Source organism: Eucyclogobius newberryi, unplaced genomic scaffold (genome assembly GCF_026437365.1).
Source record: "Eucyclogobius newberryi isolate DKJ021-1_F unplaced genomic scaffold, fEucNew1.0.hap1 SCAF_11, whole genome shotgun sequence".
Lineage (NCBI taxonomy): Eukaryota > Metazoa > Chordata > Actinopteri > Gobiiformes > Gobiidae > Eucyclogobius > Eucyclogobius newberryi.
The window spans coordinates 11427366-11452662 of record NW_027315735.1 but is presented as its reverse complement, the minus strand read 5'-3'; the positions used below and the strand labels follow the sequence as shown (position 1 = coordinate 11452662).

At 44.8% G+C, this 25297-nt stretch overlaps 23 non-coding genes across 23 annotated transcripts; 12 read left to right on the top strand and 11 right to left on the bottom strand.

The window, feature by feature from the left end:
* The first annotated feature begins 271 nt into the window (after positions 1-271).
* trnas-aga (transfer RNA serine (anticodon AGA)) lies at positions 272-353 on the top strand. The gene has a single exon. It is a non-coding gene; the product is annotated as a tRNA-Ser (tRNA).
* A 180-nt stretch (positions 354-533) lies between these two features.
* On the bottom strand, positions 534-615 carry trnal-uag (transfer RNA leucine (anticodon UAG)). The gene has a single exon. It is a non-coding gene; the product is annotated as a tRNA-Leu (tRNA).
* Positions 616-1685: 1070 nt separating this feature from the next.
* trnas-aga (transfer RNA serine (anticodon AGA)) lies at positions 1686-1767 on the top strand. Its single transcript has one exon. It is a non-coding gene; the product is annotated as a tRNA-Ser (tRNA).
* Positions 1768-1947: 180 nt separating this feature from the next.
* Positions 1948-2029, bottom strand: trnal-uag (transfer RNA leucine (anticodon UAG)). Its single transcript has one exon. It is a non-coding gene; the product is annotated as a tRNA-Leu (tRNA).
* Positions 2030-3099: 1070 nt separating this feature from the next.
* trnas-aga (transfer RNA serine (anticodon AGA)) lies at positions 3100-3181 on the top strand. The gene has a single exon. It is a non-coding gene; the product is annotated as a tRNA-Ser (tRNA).
* Positions 3182-3361: 180 nt separating this feature from the next.
* Positions 3362-3443, bottom strand: trnal-uag (transfer RNA leucine (anticodon UAG)). Its single transcript has one exon. It is a non-coding gene; the product is annotated as a tRNA-Leu (tRNA).
* Positions 3444-4513: 1070 nt separating this feature from the next.
* Positions 4514-4595, top strand: trnas-aga (transfer RNA serine (anticodon AGA)). Its single transcript has one exon. It is a non-coding gene; the product is annotated as a tRNA-Ser (tRNA).
* Positions 4596-4775: 180 nt separating this feature from the next.
* On the bottom strand, positions 4776-4857 carry trnal-uag (transfer RNA leucine (anticodon UAG)). The gene has a single exon. It is a non-coding gene; the product is annotated as a tRNA-Leu (tRNA).
* A 1070-nt stretch (positions 4858-5927) lies between these two features.
* On the top strand, positions 5928-6009 carry trnas-aga (transfer RNA serine (anticodon AGA)). The gene has a single exon. It is a non-coding gene; the product is annotated as a tRNA-Ser (tRNA).
* A 180-nt stretch (positions 6010-6189) lies between these two features.
* On the bottom strand, positions 6190-6271 carry trnal-uag (transfer RNA leucine (anticodon UAG)). Its single transcript has one exon. It is a non-coding gene; the product is annotated as a tRNA-Leu (tRNA).
* A 1070-nt stretch (positions 6272-7341) lies between these two features.
* trnas-aga (transfer RNA serine (anticodon AGA)) lies at positions 7342-7423 on the top strand. The gene has a single exon. It is a non-coding gene; the product is annotated as a tRNA-Ser (tRNA).
* Positions 7424-7603: 180 nt separating this feature from the next.
* Positions 7604-7685, bottom strand: trnal-uag (transfer RNA leucine (anticodon UAG)). Its single transcript has one exon. It is a non-coding gene; the product is annotated as a tRNA-Leu (tRNA).
* A 5208-nt stretch (positions 7686-12893) lies between these two features.
* Positions 12894-12975, top strand: trnas-aga (transfer RNA serine (anticodon AGA)). The gene has a single exon. It is a non-coding gene; the product is annotated as a tRNA-Ser (tRNA).
* Positions 12976-13155: 180 nt separating this feature from the next.
* Positions 13156-13237, bottom strand: trnal-uag (transfer RNA leucine (anticodon UAG)). Its single transcript has one exon. It is a non-coding gene; the product is annotated as a tRNA-Leu (tRNA).
* A 2760-nt stretch (positions 13238-15997) lies between these two features.
* trnas-aga (transfer RNA serine (anticodon AGA)) lies at positions 15998-16079 on the top strand. The gene has a single exon. It is a non-coding gene; the product is annotated as a tRNA-Ser (tRNA).
* Positions 16080-16259: 180 nt separating this feature from the next.
* On the bottom strand, positions 16260-16341 carry trnal-uag (transfer RNA leucine (anticodon UAG)). Its single transcript has one exon. It is a non-coding gene; the product is annotated as a tRNA-Leu (tRNA).
* A 1726-nt stretch (positions 16342-18067) lies between these two features.
* On the top strand, positions 18068-18149 carry trnas-aga (transfer RNA serine (anticodon AGA)). The gene has a single exon. It is a non-coding gene; the product is annotated as a tRNA-Ser (tRNA).
* Positions 18150-18329: 180 nt separating this feature from the next.
* trnal-uag (transfer RNA leucine (anticodon UAG)) lies at positions 18330-18411 on the bottom strand. The gene has a single exon. It is a non-coding gene; the product is annotated as a tRNA-Leu (tRNA).
* A 1587-nt stretch (positions 18412-19998) lies between these two features.
* On the top strand, positions 19999-20080 carry trnas-aga (transfer RNA serine (anticodon AGA)). Its single transcript has one exon. It is a non-coding gene; the product is annotated as a tRNA-Ser (tRNA).
* Positions 20081-20259: 179 nt separating this feature from the next.
* trnal-uag (transfer RNA leucine (anticodon UAG)) lies at positions 20260-20341 on the bottom strand. The gene has a single exon. It is a non-coding gene; the product is annotated as a tRNA-Leu (tRNA).
* Positions 20342-20501: 160 nt separating this feature from the next.
* trnag-ucc (transfer RNA glycine (anticodon UCC)) lies at positions 20502-20573 on the top strand. Its single transcript has one exon. It is a non-coding gene; the product is annotated as a tRNA-Gly (tRNA).
* Positions 20574-21926: 1353 nt separating this feature from the next.
* Positions 21927-22008, top strand: trnas-aga (transfer RNA serine (anticodon AGA)). The gene has a single exon. It is a non-coding gene; the product is annotated as a tRNA-Ser (tRNA).
* Positions 22009-22188: 180 nt separating this feature from the next.
* On the bottom strand, positions 22189-22270 carry trnal-uag (transfer RNA leucine (anticodon UAG)). Its single transcript has one exon. It is a non-coding gene; the product is annotated as a tRNA-Leu (tRNA).
* Positions 22271-25297: the final 3027 nt, after the last annotated feature.

The following is a 25297-nucleotide window of genomic DNA, read 5'->3' as shown; positions in this document are numbered from 1 at the left end:
GGCTTCTTCTGCTCAAGTGTGTGATGGGATTTTGTTTACTTTGCCAGTGCCCCATTTTTAAGCCTATGGCTTTTGATTTCTTTCGATCGATCGATCGATCTTTGCAAAGTAAATAAGTATTCAACTGCGGACTCTTGATTGACATTGCCATCCCTCTGAACTTTAGAAGCATGCGCTTTGGCCTCAAAACTCCTCCTACTTTTGGCGGCAGGAAAAAAAGGCTACAACCCATACACACGCACAAGAAAAGGTTCCCGTAAGCAGCTAATGAGTTGTTGTGGCCGAGTGGTTAAGGCGATGGACTAGAAATCCATTGGGAATTTCCCGTGCAGGTTCGAATCCTGCCAACAACGTGGTTCATGTTGTTCCCGTACGGGCCCCTGCTGGCAGGCCATTTGGCGGAAGTAAAGAATCCCTGGTTGGCTTTTGACCAGGGCCAGATTTAGAATATGTATTTTATGAAAGCTAAACTCAAACGGAAGCGCTGCCGACAGACATCACACAGCCCTGCTCTTGACGTTCGGCATGCGAACTGGCAGCGGTGGGATTTAAACCCACGCCTCCGAAGAGACTGGAACCTAAATCCAGCGCCTTAGACCACTCGGCCACGTTACCTGTTGCTCAGTTGGACAAGAAATGCGACCAGCGAAACCGTGCAAAAAAAGGCGTTTCTATGATAGTAATTATCTTCAAACCATGTTCCGTGTGCATGGATCTTTAGATATCAATTACAGGCGCCGATTTGCGACACGGCACTGCGAAAGAATGTGTCCTTGCGATGGTGGTATAGTGGTAAGCATAGCTGCCTGCCAAGCAGTTGCCCCGGGTTCGATTCCCGGCCATCGCATGCTGTACTTTTGAGTTATACATGTGTATATGCAGTTTCATTCACAACTAAAGCTCTCAGAGGGCAATGGCCAAACTGTCAAACAGTTGAGTATTAGAGCATTTGAACTAATCCTCTTGGCAGATCGCATGATTGCGGAGTGACAGGTATGAAACAGCCCCATAACATGAATGAGTGAATGCTGTTCACCCACTATAACAAGAATCAACAAAGTACATGACGCTGACGTGAAGTTGAACACGCAACTTTCTGATCTGGAGTCAGACGCGCTACCGTTGCGCCACAGAGGCAGCCCGAGTGGTCCGGTCCGATGGCGCTGTGTTACGTTATAGAAGAAACGCTCAAATAAGCTCTATTTTCAGAATCAAAAAGGTTTTCTGGCAATTGTCAGTGAACAAAATTCCCAAACTACAAGCGTACTTGGGTGGTAAGGTGCAGCATAGCATTTTAGCCTAAGTCCAAGATGTTTATAACACATGAGATTATTCAGCAACGCCTTGACAGGGATGACTAATGAGGCCAAAGAGTTCTTTTGGGGTCTCCCCACGTAGATTTAAATCCTGAGAGTAATGGCTTCTTCTGCTCAAGTGTGTGATGGGATTTTGTTTACTTTGCCAGTGCCCCATTTTTAAGCCTATGGCTTTTGATTTCTTTCGATCGATCGATCTTTGCAAAGTAAATAAGTATTCAACTGCGGACTCTTGATTGACATTGCCATCCCTCTGAACTTTAGAAGCATGCGCTTTGGCCTCAAAACTCCTCCTACTTTTGGCGGCAGGAAAAAAAGGCTACAACCCATACACACGCACAAGAAAAGGTTCCCGTAAGCAGCTAATGAGTTGTTGTGGCCGAGTGGTTAAGGCGATGGACTAGAAATCCATTGGGAATTTCCCGTGCAGGTTCGAATCCTGCCAACAACGTGGTTCATGTTGTTCCCGTACGGGCCCCTGCTGGCAGGCCATTTGGCGGAAGTAAAGAATCCCTGGTTGGCTTTTGACCAGGGCCAGATTTAGAATATGTATTTTATGAAAGCTAAACTCAAACGGAAGCGCTGCCGACAGACATCACACAGCCCTGCTCTTGACGTTCGGCATGCGAACTGGCAGCGGTGGGATTTAAACCCACGCCTCCGAAGAGACTGGAACCTAAATCCAGCGCCTTAGACCACTCGGCCACGTTACCTGTTGCTCAGTTGGACAAGAAATGCGACCAGCGAAACCGTGCAAAAAAAGGCGTTTCTATGATAGTAATTATCTTCAAACCATGTTCCGTGTGCATGGATCTTTAGATATCAATTACAGGCGCCGATTTGCGACACGGCACTGCGAAAGAATGTGTCCTTGCGATGGTGGTATAGTGGTAAGCATAGCTGCCTGCCAAGCAGTTGCCCCGGGTTCGATTCCCGGCCATCGCATGCTGTACTTTTGAGTTATACATGTGTATATGCAGTTTCATTCACAACTAAAGCTCTCAGAGGGCAATGGCCAAACTGTCAAACAGTTGAGTATTAGAGCATTTGAACTAATCCTCTTGGCAGATCGCATGATTGCGGAGTGACAGGTATGAAACAGCCCCATAACATGAATGAGTGAATGCTGTTCACCCACTATAACAAGAATCAACAAAGTACATGACGCTGACGTGAAGTTGAACACGCAACTTTCTGATCTGGAGTCAGACGCGCTACCGTTGCGCCACAGAGGCAGCCCGAGTGGTCCGGTCCGATGGCGCTGTGTTACGTTATAGAAGAAACGCTCAAATAAGCTCTATTTTCAGAATCAAAAAGGTTTTCTGGCAATTGTCAGTGAACAAAATTCCCAAACTACAAGCGTACTTGGGTGGTAAGGTGCAGCATAGCATTTTAGCCTAAGTCCAAGATGTTTATAACACATGAGATTATTCAGCAACGCCTTGACAGGGATGACTAATGAGGCCAAAGAGTTCTTTTGGGGTCTCCCCACGTAGATTTAAATCCTGAGAGTAATGGCTTCTTCTGCTCAAGTGTGTGATGGGATTTTGTTTACTTTGCCAGTGCCCCATTTTTAAGCCTATGGCTTTTGATTTCTTTCGATCGATCGATCTTTGCAAAGTAAATAAGTATTCAACTGCGGACTCTTGATTGACATTGCCATCCCTCTGAACTTTAGAAGCATGCGCTTTGGCCTCAAAACTCCTCCTACTTTTGGCGGCAGGAAAAAAAGGCTACAACCCATACACACGCACAAGAAAAGGTTCCCGTAAGCAGCTAATGAGTTGTTGTGGCCGAGTGGTTAAGGCGATGGACTAGAAATCCATTGGGAATTTCCCGTGCAGGTTCGAATCCTGCCAACAACGTGGTTCATGTTGTTCCCGTACGGGCCCCTGCTGGCAGGCCATTTGGCGGAAGTAAAGAATCCCTGGTTGGCTTTTGACCAGGGCCAGATTTAGAATATGTATTTTATGAAAGCTAAACTCAAACGGAAGCGCTGCCGACAGACATCACACAGCCCTGCTCTTGACGTTCGGCATGCGAACTGGCAGCGGTGGGATTTAAACCCACGCCTCCGAAGAGACTGGAACCTAAATCCAGCGCCTTAGACCACTCGGCCACGTTACCTGTTGCTCAGTTGGACAAGAAATGCGACCAGCGAAACCGTGCAAAAAAAGGCGTTTCTATGATAGTAATTATCTTCAAACCATGTTCCGTGTGCATGGATCTTTAGATATCAATTACAGGCGCCGATTTGCGACACGGCACTGCGAAAGAATGTGTCCTTGCGATGGTGGTATAGTGGTAAGCATAGCTGCCTGCCAAGCAGTTGCCCCGGGTTCGATTCCCGGCCATCGCATGCTGTACTTTTGAGTTATACATGTGTATATGCAGTTTCATTCACAACTAAAGCTCTCAGAGGGCAATGGCCAAACTGTCAAACAGTTGAGTATTAGAGCATTTGAACTAATCCTCTTGGCAGATCGCATGATTGCGGAGTGACAGGTATGAAACAGCCCCATAACATGAATGAGTGAATGCTGTTCACCCACTATAACAAGAATCAACAAAGTACATGACGCTGACGTGAAGTTGAACACGCAACTTTCTGATCTGGAGTCAGACGCGCTACCGTTGCGCCACAGAGGCAGCCCGAGTGGTCCGGTCCGATGGCGCTGTGTTACGTTATAGAAGAAACGCTCAAATAAGCTCTATTTTCAGAATCAAAAAGGTTTTCTGGCAATTGTCAGTGAACAAAATTCCCAAACTACAAGCGTACTTGGGTGGTAAGGTGCAGCATAGCATTTTAGCCTAAGTCCAAGATGTTTATAACACATGAGATTATTCAGCAACGCCTTGACAGGGATGACTAATGAGGCCAAAGAGTTCTTTTGGGGTCTCCCCACGTAGATTTAAATCCTGAGAGTAATGGCTTCTTCTGCTCAAGTGTGTGATGGGATTTTGTTTACTTTGCCAGTGCCCCATTTTTAAGCCTATGGCTTTTGATTTCTTTCGATCGATCGATCTTTGCAAAGTAAATAAGTATTCAACTGCGGACTCTTGATTGACATTGCCATCCCTCTGAACTTTAGAAGCATGCGCTTTGGCCTCAAAACTCCTCCTACTTTTGGCGGCAGGAAAAAAAGGCTACAACCCATACACACGCACAAGAAAAGGTTCCCGTAAGCAGCTAATGAGTTGTTGTGGCCGAGTGGTTAAGGCGATGGACTAGAAATCCATTGGGAATTTCCCGTGCAGGTTCGAATCCTGCCAACAACGTGGTTCATGTTGTTCCCGTACGGGCCCCTGCTGGCAGGCCATTTGGCGGAAGTAAAGAATCCCTGGTTGGCTTTTGACCAGGGCCAGATTTAGAATATGTATTTTATGAAAGCTAAACTCAAACGGAAGCGCTGCCGACAGACATCACACAGCCCTGCTCTTGACGTTCGGCATGCGAACTGGCAGCGGTGGGATTTAAACCCACGCCTCCGAAGAGACTGGAACCTAAATCCAGCGCCTTAGACCACTCGGCCACGTTACCTGTTGCTCAGTTGGACAAGAAATGCGACCAGCGAAACCGTGCAAAAAAAGGCGTTTCTATGATAGTAATTATCTTCAAACCATGTTCCGTGTGCATGGATCTTTAGATATCAATTACAGGCGCCGATTTGCGACACGGCACTGCGAAAGAATGTGTCCTTGCGATGGTGGTATAGTGGTAAGCATAGCTGCCTGCCAAGCAGTTGCCCCGGGTTCGATTCCCGGCCATCGCATGCTGTACTTTTGAGTTATACATGTGTATATGCAGTTTCATTCACAACTAAAGCTCTCAGAGGGCAATGGCCAAACTGTCAAACAGTTGAGTATTAGAGCATTTGAACTAATCCTCTTGGCAGATCGCATGATTGCGGAGTGACAGGTATGAAACAGCCCCATAACATGAATGAGTGAATGCTGTTCACCCACTATAACAAGAATCAACAAAGTACATGACGCTGACGTGAAGTTGAACACGCAACTTTCTGATCTGGAGTCAGACGCGCTACCGTTGCGCCACAGAGGCAGCCCGAGTGGTCCGGTCCGATGGCGCTGTGTTACGTTATAGAAGAAACGCTCAAATAAGCTCTATTTTCAGAATCAAAAAGGTTTTCTGGCAATTGTCAGTGAACAAAATTCCCAAACTACAAGCGTACTTGGGTGGTAAGGTGCAGCATAGCATTTTAGCCTAAGTCCAAGATGTTTATAACACATGAGATTATTCAGCAACGCCTTGACAGGGATGACTAATGAGGCCAAAGAGTTCTTTTGGGGTCTCCCCACGTAGATTTAAATCCTGAGAGTAATGGCTTCTTCTGCTCAAGTGTGTGATGGGATTTTGTTTACTTTGCCAGTGCCCCATTTTTAAGCCTATGGCTTTTGATTTCTTTCGATCGATCGATCTTTGCAAAGTAAATAAGTATTCAACTGCGGACTCTTGATTGACATTGCCATCCCTCTGAACTTTAGAAGCATGCGCTTTGGCCTCAAAACTCCTCCTACTTTTGGCGGCAGGAAAAAAAGGCTACAACCCATACACACGCACAAGAAAAGGTTCCCGTAAGCAGCTAATGAGTTGTTGTGGCCGAGTGGTTAAGGCGATGGACTAGAAATCCATTGGGAATTTCCCGTGCAGGTTCGAATCCTGCCAACAACGTGGTTCATGTTGTTCCCGTACGGGCCCCTGCTGGCAGGCCATTTGGCGGAAGTAAAGAATCCCTGGTTGGCTTTTGACCAGGGCCAGATTTAGAATATGTATTTTATGAAAGCTAAACTCAAACGGAAGCGCTGCCGACAGACATCACACAGCCCTGCTCTTGACGTTCGGCATGCGAACTGGCAGCGGTGGGATTTAAACCCACGCCTCCGAAGAGACTGGAACCTAAATCCAGCGCCTTAGACCACTCGGCCACGTTACCTGTTGCTCAGTTGGACAAGAAATGCGACCAGCGAAACCGTGCAAAAAAAGGCGTTTCTATGATAGTAATTATCTTCAAACCATGTTCCGTGTGCATGGATCTTTAGATATCAATTACAGGCGCCGATTTGCGACACGGCACTGCGAAAGAATGTGTCCTTGCGATGGTGGTATAGTGGTAAGCATAGCTGCCTGCCAAGCAGTTGCCCCGGGTTCGATTCCCGGCCATCGCATGCTGTACTTTTGAGTTATACATGTGTATATGCAGTTTCATTCACAACTAAAGCTCTCAGAGGGCAATGGCCAAACTGTCAAACAGTTGAGTATTAGAGCATTTGAACTAATCCTCTTGGCAGATCGCATGATTGCGGAGTGACAGGTATGAAACAGCCCCATAACATGAATGAGTGAATGCTGTTCACCCACTATAACAAGAATCAACAAAGTACATGACGCTGACGTGAAGTTGAACACGCAACTTTCTGATCTGGAGTCAGACGCGCTACCGTTGCGCCACAGAGGCAGCCCGAGTGGTCCGGTCCGATGGCGCTGTGTTACGTTATAGAAGAAACGCTCAAATAAGCTCTATTTTCAGAATCAAAAAGGTTTTCTGGCAATTGTCAGTGAACAAAATTCCCAAACTACAAGCGTACTTGGGTGGTAAGGTGCAGCATAGCATTTTAGCCTAAGTCCAAGATGTTTATAACACATGAGATTATTCAGCAACGCCTTGACAGGGATGACTAATGAGGCCAAAGAGTTCTTTTGGGGTCTCCCCACGTAGATTTAAATCCTGAGAGTAATGGCTTCTTCTGCTCAAGTGTGTGATGGGATTTTGTTTACTTTGCCAGTGCCCCATTTTTAAGCCTATGGCTTTTGATTTCTTTCGATCGATCGATCTTTGCAAAGTAAATAAGTATTCAACTGCGGACTCTTGATTGACATTGCCATCCCTCTGAACTTTAGAAGCATGCGCTTTGGCCTCAAAACTCCTCCTACTTTTGGCGGCAGGAAAAAAAGGCTACAACCCATACACACGCACAAGAAAAGGTTCCCGTAAGCAGCTAATGAGTTGTTGTGGCCGAGTGGTTAAGGCGATGGACTAGAAATCCATTGGGAATTTCCCGTGCAGGTTCGAATCCTGCCAACAACGTGGTTCATGTTGTTCCCGTACGGGCCCCTGCTGGCAGGCCATTTGGCGGAAGTAAAGAATCCCTGGTTGGCTTTTGACCAGGGCCAGATTTAGAATATGTATTTTATGAAAGCTAAACTCAAACGGAAGCGCTGCCGACAGACATCACACAGCCCTGCTCTTGACGTTCGGCATGCGAACTGGCAGCGGTGGGATTTAAACCCACGCCTCCGAAGAGACTGGAACCTAAATCCAGCGCCTTAGACCACTCGGCCACGTTACCTGTTGCTCAGTTGGACAAGAAATGCGACCAGCGAAACCGTGCAAAAAAAGGCGTTTCTATGATAGTAATTATCTTCAAACCATGTTCCGTGTGCATGGATCTTTAGATATCAATTACAGGCGCCGATTTGCGACACGGCACTGCGAAAGAATGTGTCCTTGCGATGGTGGTATAGTGGTAAGCATAGCTGCCTGCCAAGCAGTTGCCCCGGGTTCGATTCCCGGCCATCGCATGCTGTACTTTTGAGTTATACATGTGTATATGCAGTTTCATTCACAACTAAAGCTCTCAGAGGGCAATGGCCAAACTGTCAAACAGTTGAGTATTAGAGCATTTGAACTAATCCTCTTGGCAGATCGCATGATTGCGGAGTGACAGGTATGAAACAGCCCCATAACATGAATGAGTGAATGCTGTTCACCCACTATAACAAGAATCAACAAAGTACATGACGCTGACGTGAAGTTGAACACGCAACTTTCTGATCTGGAGTCAGACGCGCTACCGTTGCGCCACAGAGGCAGCCCGAGTGGTCCGGTCCGATGGCGCTGTGTTACGTTATAGAAGAAACGCTCAAATAAGCTCTATTTTCAGAATCAAAAAGGTTTTCTGGCAATTGTCAGTGAACAAAATTCCCAAACTACAAGCGTACTTGGGTGGTAAGGTGCAGCATAGCATTTTAGCCTAAGTCCAAGATGTTTATAACACATGAGATTATTCAGCAACGCCTTGACAGGGATGACTAATGAGGCCAAAGAGTTCTTTTGGGGTCTCCCCACGTAGATTTAAATCCTGAGAGTAATGGCTTCTTCTGCTCAAGTGTGTGATGGGATTTTGTTTACTTTGCCAGTGCCCCATTTTTAAGCCTATGGCTTTTGATTTCTTTCGATCGATCGATCGATCTTTGCAAAGTAAATAAGTATTCAACTGCGGACTCTTGGTTGACATTGCCATCCCTCTGAACTTTAGAAGCATGCGCTTTGGCCTCAAAACTCCTCCTACTTTTGGCGGCAGGAAAAAAAGGCTACAACCCATACACACGCACAAGAAAAGGTTCCGATGGCGCTGTGTTACGTTATAGAAGAAACGCTCAAATAAGCTCTATTTTCAGAATCAAAAAGGTTTTCTGGCAATTGTCAGTGAACAAAATTCCCAAACTACAAGCGTACTTGGGTGGTAAGGTGCAGCATAGCATTTTAGCCTAAGTCCAAGATGTTTATAACACATGAGATTATTCAGCAACGCCTTGACAGGGATGACTAATGAGGCCAAAGAGTTCTTTTGGGGTCTCCCCACGTAGATTTAAATCCTGATAGTAATGGCTTCTTCTGCTCAAGTGTGTGATGGGATTTTGTTTACTTTGCCAGTGCCCCATTTTTAAGCCTATGGCTTTTGATTTCTTTCGATCGATCGTTCGATCTTTGCAAAGTAAATAAGTATTCAACTGCGGCCTCTTGGTTGACATTGCCATCCCTCTGAACTTTAGAAGCATGCGCTTTGGCCTCAAAACTCCTCCTACTTTTGGCGGCAGGAAAAAAAGGCTACAACCCATACACACGCACAAGAAAAGGTTCCGATGGCGCTGTGTTACGTTATAGAAGAAACGCTCAAATAAGCTCTATTTTCAGAATCAAAAAGGTTTTCTGGCAATTGTCAGTGAACAAAATTCCCAAACTACAAGCGTACTTGGGTGGTAAGGTGCAGCATAGCATTTTAGCCTAAGTCCAAGATGTTTATAACACATGAGATTATTCAGCAACGCCTTGACAGGGATGACTAATGAGGCCAAAGAGTTCTTTTGGGGTCTCCCCACGTAGATTTAAATCCTGAGAGTAATGGCTTCTTCTGCTCAAGTGTGTGATGGGATTTTGTTTACTTTGCCAGTGCCCCATTTTTAAGCCTATGGCTTTTGATTTCTTTCGATCGATCGATCTTTGCAAAGTAAATAAGTATTCAACTGCGGACTCTTGGTTGACATTGCCATCCCTCTGAACTTTAGAAGCATGCGCTTTGGCCTCAAAACTCCTCCTACTTTTGGCGGCAGGAAAAAAAGGCTACAACCCATACACACGCACAAGAAAAGGTTCCGATGGCGCTGTGTTACGTTATAGAAGAAACGCTCAAATAAGCTCTATTTTCAGAATCAAAAAGGTTTTCTGGCAATTGTCAGTGAACAAAATTCCCAAACTACAAGCGTACTTGGGTGGTAAGGTGCAGCATAGCATTTTAGCCTAAGTCCAAGATGTTTATAACACATGAGATTATTCAGCAACGCCTTGACAGGGATGACTAATGAGGCCAAAGAGTTCTTTTGGGGTCTCCCCACGTAGATTTAAATCCTGATAGTAATGGCTTCTTCTGCTCAAGTGTGTGATGGGATTTTGTTTACTTTGCCAGTGCCCCATTTTTAAGCCTATGGCTTTTGATTTCTTTCGATCGATCGTTCGATCTTTGCAAAGTAAATAAGTATTCAACTGCGGCCTCTTGGTTGACATTGCCATCCCTCTGAACTTTAGAAGCATGCGCTTTGGCCTCAAAACTCCTCCTACTTTTGGCGGCAGGAAAAAAAGGCTACAACCCATACACACGCACAAGAAAAGGTTCCGATGGCGCTGTGTTACGTTATAGAAGAAACGCTCAAATAAGCTCTATTTTCAGAATCAAAAAGGTTTTCTGGCAATTGTCAGTGAACAAAATTCCCAAACTACAAGCGTACTTGGGTGGTAAGGTGCAGCATAGCATTTTAGCCTAAGTCCAAGATGTTTATAACACATGAGATTATTCAGCAACGCCTTGACAGGGATGACTAATGAGGCCAAAGAGTTCTTTTGGGGTCTCCCCACGTAGATTTAAATCCTGAGAGTAATGGCTTCTTCTGCTCAAGTGTGTGATGGGATTTTGTTTACTTTGCCAGTGCCCCATTTTTAAGCCTATGGCTTTTGATTTCTTTCGATCGATCGATCTTTGCAAAGTAAATAAGTATTCAACTGCGGACTCTTGGTTGACATTGCCATCCCTCTGAACTTTAGAAGCATGCGCTTTGGCCTCAAAACTCCTCCTACTTTTGGCGGCAGGAAAAAAAGGCTACAACCCATACACACGCACAAGAAAAGGTTCCGATGGCGCTGTGTTACGTTATAGAAGAAACGCTCAAATAAGCTCTATTTTCAGAATCAAAAAGGTTTTCTGGCAATTGTCAGTGAACAAAATTCCCAAACTACAAGCGTACTTGGGTGGTAAGGTGCAGCATAGCATTTTAGCCTAAGTCCAAGATGTTTATAACACATGAGATTATTCAGCAACGCCTTGACAGGGATGACTAATGAGGCCAAAGAGTTCTTTTGGGGTCTCCCCACGTAGATTTAAATCCTGAGAGTAATGGCTTCTTCGTAATGGCTTCTTCTGCTCAAGTGTGTGATGGGCTTTTGGTTACTTTGCCAGTGCCCCATTTTTAAGCCTATGGCTTTTGATTTCTTTCGATCGATCGATCTTTGCAAAGTAAATAAGTATTCAACTGCGGACTCTTGGTTGACATTGCCATCCCTCTGAACTTTAGAAGCATGCGCTTTGGCCTCAAAACTCCTCCTACTTTTGGCGGCAGGAAAAAAAGGCTACAACCCATACACACGCACAAGAAAAGGTTCCGATGGCGCTGTGTTACGTTATAGAAGAAACGCTCAAATAAGCTCTATTTTCAGAATCAAAAAGGTTTTCTGGCAATTGTCAGTGAACAAAATTCCCAAACTACAAGCGTACTTGGGTGGTAAGGTGCAGCATAGCATTTTAGCCTAAGTCCAAGATGTTTATAACACATGAGATTATTCAGCAACGCCTTGACAGGGATGACTAATGAGGCCAAAGAGTTCTTTTGGGGTCTCCCCACGTAGATTTAAATCCTGAGAGTAATGGCTTCTTCTGCTCAAGTGTGTGATGGGATTTTGTTTACTTTGCCAGTGCCCCATTTTTAAGCCTATGGCTTTTGATTTCTTTCGATCGATCGATCTTTGCAAAGTAAATAAGTATTCAACTGCGGACTCTTGGTTGACATTGCCATCCCTCTGAACTTTAGAAGCATGCGCTTTGGCCTCAAAACTCCTCCTACTTTTGGCGGCAGGAAAAAAAGGCTACAACCCATACACACGCACAAGAAAAGGTTCCGATGGCGCTGTGTTACGTTATAGAAGAAACGCTCAAATAAGCTCTATTTTCAGAATCAAAAAGGTTTTCTGGCAATTGTCAGTGAACAAAATTCCCAAACTACAAGCGTACTTGGGTGGTAAGGTGCAGCATAGCATTTTAGCCTAAGTCCAAGATGTTTATAACACATGAGATTATTCAGCAACGCCTTGACAGGGATGACTAATGAGGCCAAAGAGTTCTTTTGGGGTCTCCCCACGTAGATTTAAATCCTGAGAGTAATGGCTTCTTCTGCTCAAGTGTGTGATGGGATTTTGTTTACTTTGCCAGTGCCCCATTTTTAAGCCTATGGCTTTTGATTTCTTTTGATCGATCGATCGATCTTTGCAAAGTAAATAAGTATTCAACTGCGGACTCTTGGTTGACATTGCCATCCCTCTGAACTTTAGAAGCATGCGCTTTGGCCTCAAAACTCCTCCTACTTTTGGCGGCAGGAAAAAAAGGCTACAACCCATACACACGCACAAGAAAAGGTTCCGATGGCGCTGTGTTACGTTATAAAAGAAACGCTCAAATAAGCTCTATTTTCAGAATCAAAAAGGTTTTCTGGCAATTGTCAGTGAACAAAATTCCCAAACTACAAGCGTACTTGGGTGGTAAGGTGCAGCATAGCATTTTAGCCTAAGTCCAAGATGTTTATAACACATGAGATTATTCAGCAACGCCTTGACAGGGATGACTAATGAGGCCAAAGAGTTCTTTTGGGGTCTCCCCACGTAGATTTAAATCCTGAGAGTAATGGCTTCTTCTGCTCAAGTGTGTGATGGGATTTTGTTTACTTTGCCAGTGCCCCATTTTTAAGCCTATGGCTTTTGATTTCTTTCGATCGATCGTTCGATCTTTGCAAAGTAAATAAGTATTCAACTGCGGACTCTTGGTTGACATTGCCATCCCTCTGAACTTTAGAAGCATGCGCTTTGGCCTCAAAACTCCTCCTACTTTTGGCGGCAGGAAAAAAAGGCTACAACCCATACACACGCACAAGAAAAGGTTCCCGTAAGCAGCTAATGAGTTGTTGTGGCCGAGTGGTTAAGGCGATGGACTAGAAATCCATTGGGAATTTCCCGCGCAGGTTCGAATCCTGCCAACAACGTGGTTCATGTTGTTCCCGTACGGGCCCCTGCTGGCAGGCCATTTGGCGGAAGTAAAGAATCCCTGGTTGGCTTTTGACCAGGGCCAGATTTAGAATATGTATTTTATGAAAGCTAAACTCAAACGGAAGCGCTGCCGACAGACATCACACAGCCCTGCTCTTGACGTTCGGCATGCGAACTGGCAGCGGTGGGATTTAAACCCACGCCTCCGAAGAGACTGGAACCTAAATCCAGCGCCTTAGACCACTCGGCCACGTTACCTGTTGCTCAGTTGAACAAGAAATGCGACCAGCGAAACCGTGCAAAAAAAGGCGTTTCTATGATAGTAATTATCTTCAAACCATGTTCCGTGTGCATGGAACTTTAGATATCAATTACAGGCGCTGATTTGCGACACGGCACTGCGAAAGAATGTGTCCTTGCGATGGTGGTATAGTGGTAAGCATAGCTGCCTGCCAAGCAGTTGCCCCGGGTTCGATTCCCGGCCATCGCATGCTGTACTTTTGAGTTATACATGTGTATATGCAGTTTCATTCACAACTAAAGTTCTCAGAGGGCAATGGCCAAACTGTCAAACAGTTGAGTATTAGAGCATTTGAACTAATCCTCTTGGCAGATCGCATGATTGCGGTGTGACAGGTATGAAACAGCCCCATAACATGAATGAGTGAATGCTGTTCACCCACTATAACAAGAATCAACAAAGTACATGACGCTGACGTGAAGTTGAACACGCAACTTTCTGATCTGGAGTCAGACGCGCTACTGTTGCGCCACAGAGGCAGCCCGAGTGGTCCGGTCCGATGGCGCTGTGTTACGTTATAGAAGAAACGCTCAAATAAGCTGTATTTTCAGAATCAAAAAGGTTTTCTGGCAATTGTCAGTGAACAAAATTCCCAAACTACAAGCGTACTTGGGTGGTAAGGTGCAGCATAGCATTTTAGCCTAAGTCCAAGATGTTTATAACACATGAGATTATTCAGCAACGCCTTGACAGGGATGACTAATGAGGCCAAAGAGTTCTTTTGGGGTCTCCCCACGTAGATTTAAATCCTGAGAGTAATGGCTTCTTCTGCTCAAGTGTGTGATGGGATTTTGTTTACTTTGCCAGTGCCCCATTTTTAAGCCTATGGCTTTTGATTTCTTTCGATCGATCGATCGATCTTTGCAAAGTAAATAAGTATTCAACTGCGGACTCTTGGTTGACATTGCCATCCCTCTGAACTTTAGAAGCATGCGCTTTGGCCTCAAAACTCCTCCTACTTTTGGCGGCAGGAAAAAAAGGCTACAACCCATACACACGCACAAGAAAAGGTTCCGATGGCGCTGTGTTACGTTATAGAAGAAACGCTCAAATAAGCTCTATTTTCAGAATCAAAAAGGTTTTCTGGCAATTGTCAGTGAACAAAATTCCCAAACTACAAGCGTACTTGGGTGGTAAGGTGCAGCATAGCATTTTAGCCTAAGTCCAAGATGTTTATAACACATGAGATTATTCAGCAACGCCTTGACAGGGATGACTAATGAGGCCAAAGAGTTCTTTTGGGGTCTCCCCACGTAGATTTAAATCCTGAGAGTAATGGCTTCTTCTGCTCAAGTGTGTGATGGGATTTTGTTTACTTTGCCAGTGCCCCATTTTTAAGCCTATGGCTTTTGATTTCTTTCGATCGATCGATCGATCTTTGCAAAGTAAATAAGTATTCAAATGCGGACTCTTGGTTGACATTGCCATCCCTCTGAACTTTAGAAGCATGCGCTTTGGCCTCAAAACTCCTCCTACTTTTGGCGGCAGGAAAAAAAGGCTACAACCCATACACACGCACAAGAAAAGGTTCCGATGGCGCTGTGTTACGTTATAAAAGAAACGCTCAAATAAGCTCTATTTTCAGAATCAAAAAGGTTTTCTGGCAATTGTCAGTGAACAAAATTCCCAAACTACAAGCGTACTTGGGTGGTAAGGTGCAGCATAGCATTTTAGCCTAAGTCCAAGATGTTTATAACACATGAGATTATTCAGCAACGCCTTGACAGGGATGACTAATGAGGCCAAAGAGTTCTTTTGGGGTCTCCCCACGTAGATTTAAATCCTGATAGTAATGGCTTCTTCTGCTCAAGTGTGTGATGGGATTTTGTTTACTTTGCCAGTGCCCCATTTTTAAGCCTATGGCTTTTGATTTCTTTCGATCGATCGTTCGATCTTTGCAAAGTAAATAAGTATTCAACTGCGGACTCTTGGTTGACATTGCCATCCCTCTGAACTTTAGAAGCATGCGCTTTGGCCTCAAAACTCCTCCTACTTTTGGCGGCAGGAAAAAAAGGCTACAACCCATACACACGCACAAGAAAAGGTTCCGATGGCGCTGTGTTACGTTATAGAAGAAACGCTCAAATAAGCTCTATTTTCAGAATCAAAAAGGTTTTCTGGCAATTGTCAGTGAACAAAATTCCCAAACTACAAGCGTACTTGGGTGGTAAGGTGCAGCATAGCATTTTAGCCTAAGTCCAAGATGTTTATAACACATGAGATTATTCAGCAACGCCTTGACAGGGATGACTAATGAGGCCAAAGAGTTCTTTTGGGGTCTCCCCACGTAGATTTAAATCCTGAGAGTAATGGCTTCTTCTGCTCAAGTGTGTGATGGGATTTTGTTTACTTTGCCAGTGCCCCATTTTTAAGCCTATGGCTTTTGATTTCTTTTGATCGATCGATCGATCTTTGCAAAGTAAATAAGTATTCAACTGCGGACTCTTGGTTGACATTGCCATCCCTCTGAACTTTAGAAGCATGCGCTTTGGCCTCAAAACTCCTCCTACTTTTGGCGGCAGGAAAAAAAGGCTACAACCCATACACACGCACAAGAAATGTTTATAACACATGAGATTATTCAGCAACGCCTTGACAGGGATGACTAATGAGGCCAAAGAGTTCTTTTGGGGTCTCCCCACGTAGATTTAAATCCTGAGAGTAATGGCTTCTTCTGCTCAAGTGTGTGATGGGATTTTGTTTACTTTGCCTAATGAGTTGTTGTGGCCGAGTGGTTAAGGCGATGGACTAGAAATCCATTGGGAATTTCCCGCGCAGGTTCGAATCCTGCCAACAACGTGGTTCATGTTGTTCCCGTACGGGCCCCTGCTGGCAGGCCATTTGGCGGAAGTAAAGAATCCCTGGTTGGCTTTTGACCAGGGCCAGATTTAGAATATGTATTTTATGAAAGCTAAACTCAAACGGAAGCGCTGCCGACAGACATCACACAGCCCTGCTCTTGACGTTCGGCATGCGAACTGGCAGCGGTGGGATTTAAACCCACGCCTCCGAAGAGACTGGAACCTAAATCCAGCGCCTTAGACCACTCGGCCACGTTACCTGTTGCTCAGTTGAACAAGAAATGCGACCAGCGAAACCGTGCAAAAAAAGGCGTTTCTATGATAGTAATTATCTTCAAACCATGTTCCGTGTGCATGGAACTTTAGATATCAATTACAGGCGCCGATTTGCGACACGGCACTGCGAAAGAATGTGTCCTTGCGATGGTGGTATAGTGGTAAGCATAGCTGCCTGCCAAGCAGTTGCCCCGGGTTCGATTCCCGGCTATCGCATGCTGTACTTTTGAGTTATACATGTGTATATGCAGTTTCATTCACAACTAAAGCTCTCAGAGGGCAATGGCCAAACTGTCAAACAGTTGAGTATTAGAGCATTTGAACTAATCCTCTTGGCAGATCGCATGATTGCGGTGTGACAGGTATGAAACAGCCCCATAACATGAATGAGTGAATGCTGTTCACCCACTATAACAAGAATCAACAAAGTACATGACGCTGACGTGAAGTTGAACACGCAACTTTCTGATCTGGAGTCAGACGCGCTACCGTTGCGCCACAGAGGCAGCCCGAGTGGTCCGGTCCGATGGCGCTGTGTTACGTTATAGAAGAAACGCTCAAATAAGCTCTATTTTCAGAATCAAAAAGGTTTTCTGGCAATTGTCAGTGAACAAAATTCCCAAACTACAAGCGTACTTGGGTGGTAAGGTGCAGCATAGCATTTTAGCCTAAGTCCAAGATGTTTATAACACATGAGATTATTCAGCAACGCCTTGACAGGGATGACTAATGAGGCCAAAGAGTTCTTTTGGGGTCTCCCCACGTAGATTTAAATCCTGAGAGTAATGGCTTCTTCTGCTCAAGTGTGTGATGGGATTTTGTTTACTTTGCCAGTGCCCCATTTTTAAGCCTATGGCTTTTGATTTCTTTCGATCGATCGATCGATCTTTGCAAAGTAAATAAGTATTCAACTGCGGCCTCTTGGTTGACATTGCCATCCCTCTGAACTTTAGAAGCATGCGCTTTGGCCTCAAAACTCCTCCTACTTTTGGCGGCAGGAAAAAAAGGCTACAACCCATACACACGCACAAGAAAAGGTTCCGATGGCGCTGTGTTACGTTATAGAAGAAACGCTCAAATAAGCTCTATTTTCAGAATCAAAAAGGTTTTCTGGCAATTGTCAGTGAACAAAATTCCCAAACTACAAGCGTACTTGGGTGGTAAGGTGCAGCATAGCATTTTAGCCTAAGTCCAAGATGTTTATAACACATGAGATTATTCAGCAACGCCTTGACAGGGATGACTAATGAGGCCAAAGAGTTCTTTTGGGGTCTCCCCACGTAGATTTAAATCCTGAGAGTAATGGCTTCTTCTGCTCAAGTGTGTGATGGGATTTTGTTTACTTTGCCAGTGCCCCATTTTTAAGCCTATGGCTTTTGATTTCTTTTGATCGATCGATCGATCTTTGCAAAGTAAATAAGTATTCAACTGCGGACTCTTGGTTGACATTGCCATCCCTCTGAACTTTAGAAGCATGCGCTTTGGCCTCAAAACTCCTCCTACTTTTGGCGGCAGGAAAAAAAGGCTACAACCCATACACACGCACAAGAAATGTTTATAACACATGAGATTATTCAGCAACGCCTTGACAGGGATGACTAATGAGGCTAAAGAGTTCTTTTGGGGTCTCCCCACGTAGATTTAAATCCTGAGAGTAATGGCTTCTTCTGCTCAAGTGTGTGATGGGATTTTGTTTACTTTGCCTAATGAGTTGTTGTGGCCGAGTGGTTAAGGCGATGGACTAGAAATCCATTGGGAATTTCCCGCGCAGGTTCGAATCCTGCCAACATCGTGGTTCATGTTGTTCCCGTACGGGCCCCTGCTGGCAGGCCATTTGGCGGAAGTAAAAAATCCCTGGTTGGCTTTTGACCAGGGCCAGATTTAGAATATGTATTTTATGAAAGCTAAACTCAAACGGAAGCGCTGCCGACAGACATCACACAGCCCTGCTCTTGACGTTCGGCATGCGAACTGGCAGCGGTGGGATTTAAACCCACGCCTCCGAAGAGACTGGAACCTAAATCCAGCGCCTTAGACCACTCGGCCACGTTACCTGTTGCTCAGTTGAACAAGAAATGCGACCAGCGAAACCGTGCAAAAAAAGGCGTTTCTATGATAGTAATTATCTTCAAACCATGTTCCGTGTGCATGGAACTTTAGATATCAATTACAGGCGCCGATTTGCGACACGGCACTGCGAAAGAATGTGTCCTTGCGATGGTGGTATAGTGGTAAGCATAGCTGCCTGCCAAGCAGTTGCCCCGGGTTCGATTCCCGGCCATCGCATGCTGTACTTTTGAGTTATACATGTGTATATGCAGTTTCATTCACAACTAAAGCTCTCAGAGGGCAATGGCCAAACTGTCAAACAGTTGAGTATTAGAGCATTTGAACTAATCCTCTTGGCAGATCGCATGATTGCGGTGTGACAGGTATGAAACAGCCCCATAACATGAATGAGTGAATGCTGTTCACCCACTATAACAAGAATCAACAAAGTACATGACGCTGACGTGAAGTTGAACACGCAACTTTCTGATCTGGAGTCAGACGCGCTACCGTTGCGCCACAGAGGCAGCCCGAGTGGTCCGGTCCGATGGCGCTGTGTTACGTTATAGAAGAAACGCTCAAATAAGCTCTATTTTCAGAATCAAAAAGGTTTTCTGGCAATTGTCAGTGAACAAAATTCCCAAACTACAAGCGTACTTGGGTGGTAAGGTGCAGCATAGCATTTTAGCCTAAGTCCAAGATGTTTATAACACATGAGATTATTCAGCAACGCCTTGACAGGGATGACTAATGAGGCCAAAGAGTTCTTTTGGGGTCTCCCCACGTAGATTTAAATCCTGAGAGTAATGGCTTCTTCTGCTCAAGTGTGTGATGGGATTTTGTTTACTTTGCCAGTGCCCCATTTTTAAGCCTATGGCTTTTGATTTCTTTCGATCGATCGATCGATCTTTGCAAAGTAAATAAGTATTCAACTGCGGACTCTTGGTTGACATTGCCATCCCTCTGAACTTTAGAAGCATGCGCTTTGGCCTCAAAACTCCTCCTACTTTTGGCGGCAGGAAAAAAAGGCTACAACCCATACACACGCACAAGAAAAGGTTCCGATGGCGCTGTGTTACGTTATAGAAGAAACGCTCAAATAAGCTCTATTTTCAGAATCAAAAAGGTTTTCTGGCAATTGTCAGTGAACAAAATTCCCAAACTACAAGCGTACTTGGGTGGTAAGGTGCAGCATAGCATTTTAGCCTAAGTCCAAGATGTTTATAACACATGAGATTATTCAGCAACGCCTTGACAGGGATGACTAATGAGGCCAAAGAGTTCTTTTGGGGTCTCCCCACGTAGATTTAAATCCTGAGAGTAATGGCTTCTTCTGCTCAAGTGTGTGATGGGATTTTGTTTACTTTGCCAGTGCCCCATTTTTAAGCCTATGGCTTTTGATTTCTTTCGATCGATCGATCTTTGCAAAGTAAATAAGTATTCAACTGCGGACTCTTGATTGACATTGCCATCCCTCTGAACTTTAGAAGCATGCGCTTTGGCCTAAAAACTCCTCCTACTTTTGGCGGCAGGAAAAAAAGGCTACAACCCATACACACGCACAAGAAAAGGTTCCCGTAAGCAGCTAATGAGTTGTTGTGGCCGAGTGGTTAAGGCGATGGACTAGAAATCCATTGGGAATTTCCCGCGCAGGTTCGAATCCTGCCAACAACGTGGTTCATGTTGTTCCCGTACGGGCCCCTGCTGGTAGGCCATTTGGCGGAAGTAAAGAATCCCTGGTTGGCTTTTAACCAGGGCCAGATTTAGAATATGTATTTTATGAAAGCTAAACTCAACCGAAGCGCTGCCGACAGACATCACACAGCCCTGCTCTTGACGTTCGGCGTGCGAACTGGCAGCGGTGGGATTTAAACACACGCCTCCGAAGAGACTGGAACCTAAATCCAGCGCCTTAGACCACTCGGCCACGCTACCTGTTGCTCAGTTGGACAAGAAATGCGACCAGCGAAACCGTGCAAAAAAAGGCGTTTCTATGATAGTAATTATCTTCAAACCATGTTCCGTGTGCATGGAACTTTAGATATCAATTACAGGCGCCGATTTGCGACACGGCACTGCGAAAGCATGTGTCCTTGCGATGGTGGTATAGTGGTAAGCATAGCTGCCTTCCAAGAAGTTGACCCGGGTTCGATTCCCGGCCATCGCATGCTGTACTTTTGAGTTATACATGTGTATATGCAGTTTCATTCACAACTAAAGCTCTCAGAGGGCAATGGCCAAACTGTCAAACAGTTGAGTATTAGAGCATTTGAACTAATCCTCTTGGCAGATCGCATGATTGCGGAGTGACAGGTATGAAACAGCCCCATAACATGAATGAGTGAATGCTGTTCACCCACTATAACAAGAATCAACAAAGTACATGACGCTGACGTGAAGTTGAACACGCAACTTTCTGATCTGGAGTCAGACGCGCTACCGTTGCGCCACAGAGGCAGCCCGAGTGGTCCGGTCCGATGGCGCTGTGTTACGTTATAGAAGAAACGCTCAAATAAGCTCTATTTTCAGAATCAAAAAGGTTTTCTGGCAATTGTCAGTGAACAAAATTCCCAAACTACAAGCGTACTTGGGTGGTAAGGTGCAGCATAGCATTTTAGCCTAAGTCCAAGATGTTTAACACATGAGATTATTCAGCAACGCCTTGACAGGGATGACTAATGAGGCCAAAGAGTTCTTTTGGGGTCTCCCCACGTAGATTTAAATCCTGAGAGTAATGGCTTCTTCTGCTCAAGTGTGTGATGGGATTTTGTTTACTTTGCCAGTGCCCCATTTTTAAGCCTATGGCTTTTGATTTCTTTCGATCGATCGATCGATCTTTGCAAAGTAAATAAGTATTCAACTGCGGACTCTTGGTTGACATTGCCATCCCTCTGAACTTTAGAAGCATGCGCTTTGGCCTCAAAACTCCTCCTACTTTTGGCGGCAGGAAAAAAAGGCTACAACCCATACACACGCACAAGAAAAGGTTCCGATGGCGTTGTGTTACGTTATAGAAGAAACGCTCAAATAAGCTCTATTTTCAGAATCAAAAAGGTTTTCTGGCAATTGTCAGTGAACAAAATTCCCAAACTACAAGCGTACTTGGGTGGTAAGGTGCAGCATAGCATTTTAGCCTAAGTCCAAGATGTTTATAACACATGAGATTATTCAGCAACGCCTTGACAGGGATTACTAATGAGGCCAAAGAGTTCTTGTGGGGTCTCCCCACGTAGATTTAAATCCTGAGAGTAATGGCTTCTTCTGCTCAAGTGTGTGATGGGATTTTGTTTACTTTGCCAGTGCCCCATTTTTAAGCCTATGGCTTTTGATTTCTTTCGATCGATCGATCTTTGCAAAGTAAATAAGTATTCAACTGCGGACTCTTGATTGACATTGCCATCCCTCTGAACTTTAGAAGCATGCGCTTTGGCCTCAAAACTCCTCCTACTTTTGGCGGCAGGAAAAAAAGGCTACAACCCATACACACGCACAAGAAAAGGTTCCCGTAAGCAGCTAATGAGTTGTTGTGGCCGAGTGGTTAAGGCGATGGACTAGAAATCCATTGGGAATTTCCCGCGCAGGTTCGAATCCTGCCAACAACGTGGTTCATGTTGGTCCCGTACGAGCCCCTGCTGGCAGGCCATTTGGCGGAAGTAAAGAATCCCTGGTTGGCTTTTGACCAGGGCCAGATTTAGAATATGTATTTTATGAAAGATAAACTCAAACGGATGCGCTGCCGACAGACATCACACAGCCCTGCTCTTGACGTTCGGCATGCGAACTGGCAGCGGTGGGATTTAAACCCACGCCTCCGAAGAGACTGGAACCTAAATCCAGCGCCTTAGACCACTCGGCCACGCTACCTGTTGCTCAGTTGGACAAGAAATGCGACCAGCGAAACCGTGCAAAAAAAGGCGTTTCTATGATAGTAATTATCTTCAAACCATGTTCCGTGTGCATGGATCTTTAGATATCAATTACAGGCGCCGATTTGCGACACGGCACTGCGAAAGAATGTGTCCTTGCGATGGTGGTATAGTGGTAAGCATAGCTGCCTGCCAAGCAGTTGCCCCGGGTTCGATTCCCGGCCATCGCATGCTGTACTTTTGAGTTATACATGTGTATATGCAGTTTCATTCACAACTAAAGCTCTCAGAGGGCAATGGCCAAACTGTCAAACAGTTGAGTATTAGAGCATTTGAACTAATCCTCTTGGCAGATCGCATGATTGCGGAGTGACAGGTATGAAACAGCCCCATAACATGAATGAGTGAATGCTGTTCACCCACTATAACAAGAATCAACAAAGTACATGACGCTGACGTGAAGTTGAACACGCAACTTTCTGATCTGGAGTCAGACGCGCTACCGTTGCGCCACAGAGGCAGCCCGAGTGGTCCGGTCCGATGGCGCTGTGTTACGTTATAGAAGAAACGCTCAAATAAGCTCTATTTTCAGAATCAAAAAGGTTTTCTGGCAATTGTCAGTGAACAAAATTCCCAAACTACAAGCGTACTTGGGTGGTAAGGTGCAGCATAGCATTTTAGCCTAAGTCCAAGATGTTTATAACACATGAGATTATTCAGCAACGCCTTGACAGGGATGACTAATGAGGCCAAAGAGTTCTTTTGGGGTCTCCCCACGTAGATTTAAATCCTGAGAGTAATGGCTTCTTCTGCTCAAGTGTGTGATGGGATTTTGTTTACTTTGCCAGTGCCCCATTTTTAAGCCTATGGCTTTTGATTTCTTTCGATCGATCGATCGATCTTTGCAAAGTAAATAAGTATTCAACTGCGGACTCTTGGTTGACATTGCCATCCCTCTGAACTTTAGAAGCATGCGCTTTGGCCTCAAAACTCCTCCTACTTTTGGCGGCAGGAAAAAAAGGCTACAACCCATACACACGCACAAGAAAAGGTTCCGATGGCGCTGTGTTACGTTATAGAAGAAACGCTCAAATAAGCTCTATTTTCAGAATCAAAAAGGTTTTCTGGCAATTGTCAGTGAACAAAATTCCCAAACTACAAGCGTACTTGGGTGGTAAGGTGCAGCATAGCATTTTAGCCTAAGTCCAAGATGTTTATAACACATGAGATTATTCAGCAACGCCTTGACAGGGATGACTAATGAGGCCAAAGAGTTCTTTTGGGGTCTCCCCACGTAGATTTAAATCCTGATAGTAATGGCTTCTTCTGCTCAAGTGTGTGATGGGATTTTGTTTACTTTGCCAGTGCCCCATTTTTAAGCCTATGGCTTTTGATTTCTTTCGATCGATCGTTCGATCTTTGCAAAGTAAATAAGTATTCAACTGCGGCCTCTTGGTTGACATTGCCATCCCTCTGAACTTTAGAAGCATGCGCTTTGGCCTCAAAACTCCTCCTACTTTTGGCGGCAGGAAAAAAAGGCTACAACCCATACACACGCACAAGAAAAGGTTCCGATGGCGCTGTGTTACGTTATAGAAGAAACGCTCAAATAAGCTCTATTTTCAGAATCAAAAAGGTTTTCTGGCAATTGTCAGTGAACAAAATTCCCAAACTACAAGCGTACTTGGGTGGTAAGGTGCAGCATAGCATTTTAGCCTAAGTCCAAGATGTTTATAACACATGAGATTATTCAGCAACGCCTTGACAGGGATGACTAATGAGGCCAAAGAGTTCTTTTGGGGTCTCCCCACGTAGATTTAAATCCTGAGAGTAATGGCTTCTTCTGCTCAAGTGTGTGATGGGATTTTGTTTACTTTGCCAGTGCCCCATTTTTAAGCCTATGGCTTTTGATTTCTTTCGATCGATCGATCTTTGCAAAGTAAATAAGTATTCAACTGCGGACTCTTGGTTGACATTGCCATCCCTCTGAACTTTAGAAGCATGCGCTTTGGCCTCAAAACTCCTCCTACTTTTGGCGGCAGGAAAAAAAGGCTACAACCCATACACACGCACAAGAAAAGGTTCCGATGGCGCTGTGTTACGTTATAGAAGAAACGCTCAAATAAGCTCTATTTTCAGAATCAAAAAGGTTTTCTGGCAATTGTCAGTGAACAAAATTCCCAAACTACAAGCGTACTTGGGTGGTAAGGTGCAGCATAGCATTTTAGCCTAAGTCCAAGATGTTTATAACACATGAGATTATTCAGCAACGCCTTGACAGGGATGACTAATGAGGCCAAAGAGTTCTTTTGGGGTCTCCCCACGTAGATTTAAATCCTGATAGTAATGGCTTCTTCTGCTCAAGTGTGTGATGGGATTTTGTTTACTTTGCCAGTGCCCCATTTTTAAGCCTATGGCTTTTGATTTCTTTCGATCGATCGTTCGATCTTTGCAAAGTAAATAAGTATTCAACTGCGGCCTCTTGGTTGACATTGCCATCCCTCTGAACTTTAGAAGCATGCGCTTTGGCCTCAAAACTCCTCCTACTTTTGGCGGCAGGAAAAAAAGGCTACAACCCATACACACGCACAAGAAAAGGTTCCGATGGCGCTGTGTTACGTTATAGAAGAAACGCTCAAATAAGCTCTATTTTCAGAATCAAAAAGGTTTTCTGGCAATTGTCAGTGAACAAAATTCCCAAACTACAAGCGTACTTGGGTGGTAAGGTGCAGCATAGCATTTTAGCCTAAATCCAAGATGTTTATAACACATGAGATTATTCAGCAACGCCTTGACAGGGATGACTAATGAGGCCAAAGAGTTCTTTTGGGGTCTCCCCACGTAGATTTAAATCCTGAGAGTAATGGCTTCTTCTGCTCAAGTGTGTGATGGGATTTTGTTTACTTTGCCAGTGCCCCATTTTTAAGCCTATGGCTTTTGATTTCTTTCGATCGATCGATCTTTGCAAAGTAAATAAGTATTCAACTGCGGACTCTTGGTTGACATTGCCATCCCTCTGAACTTT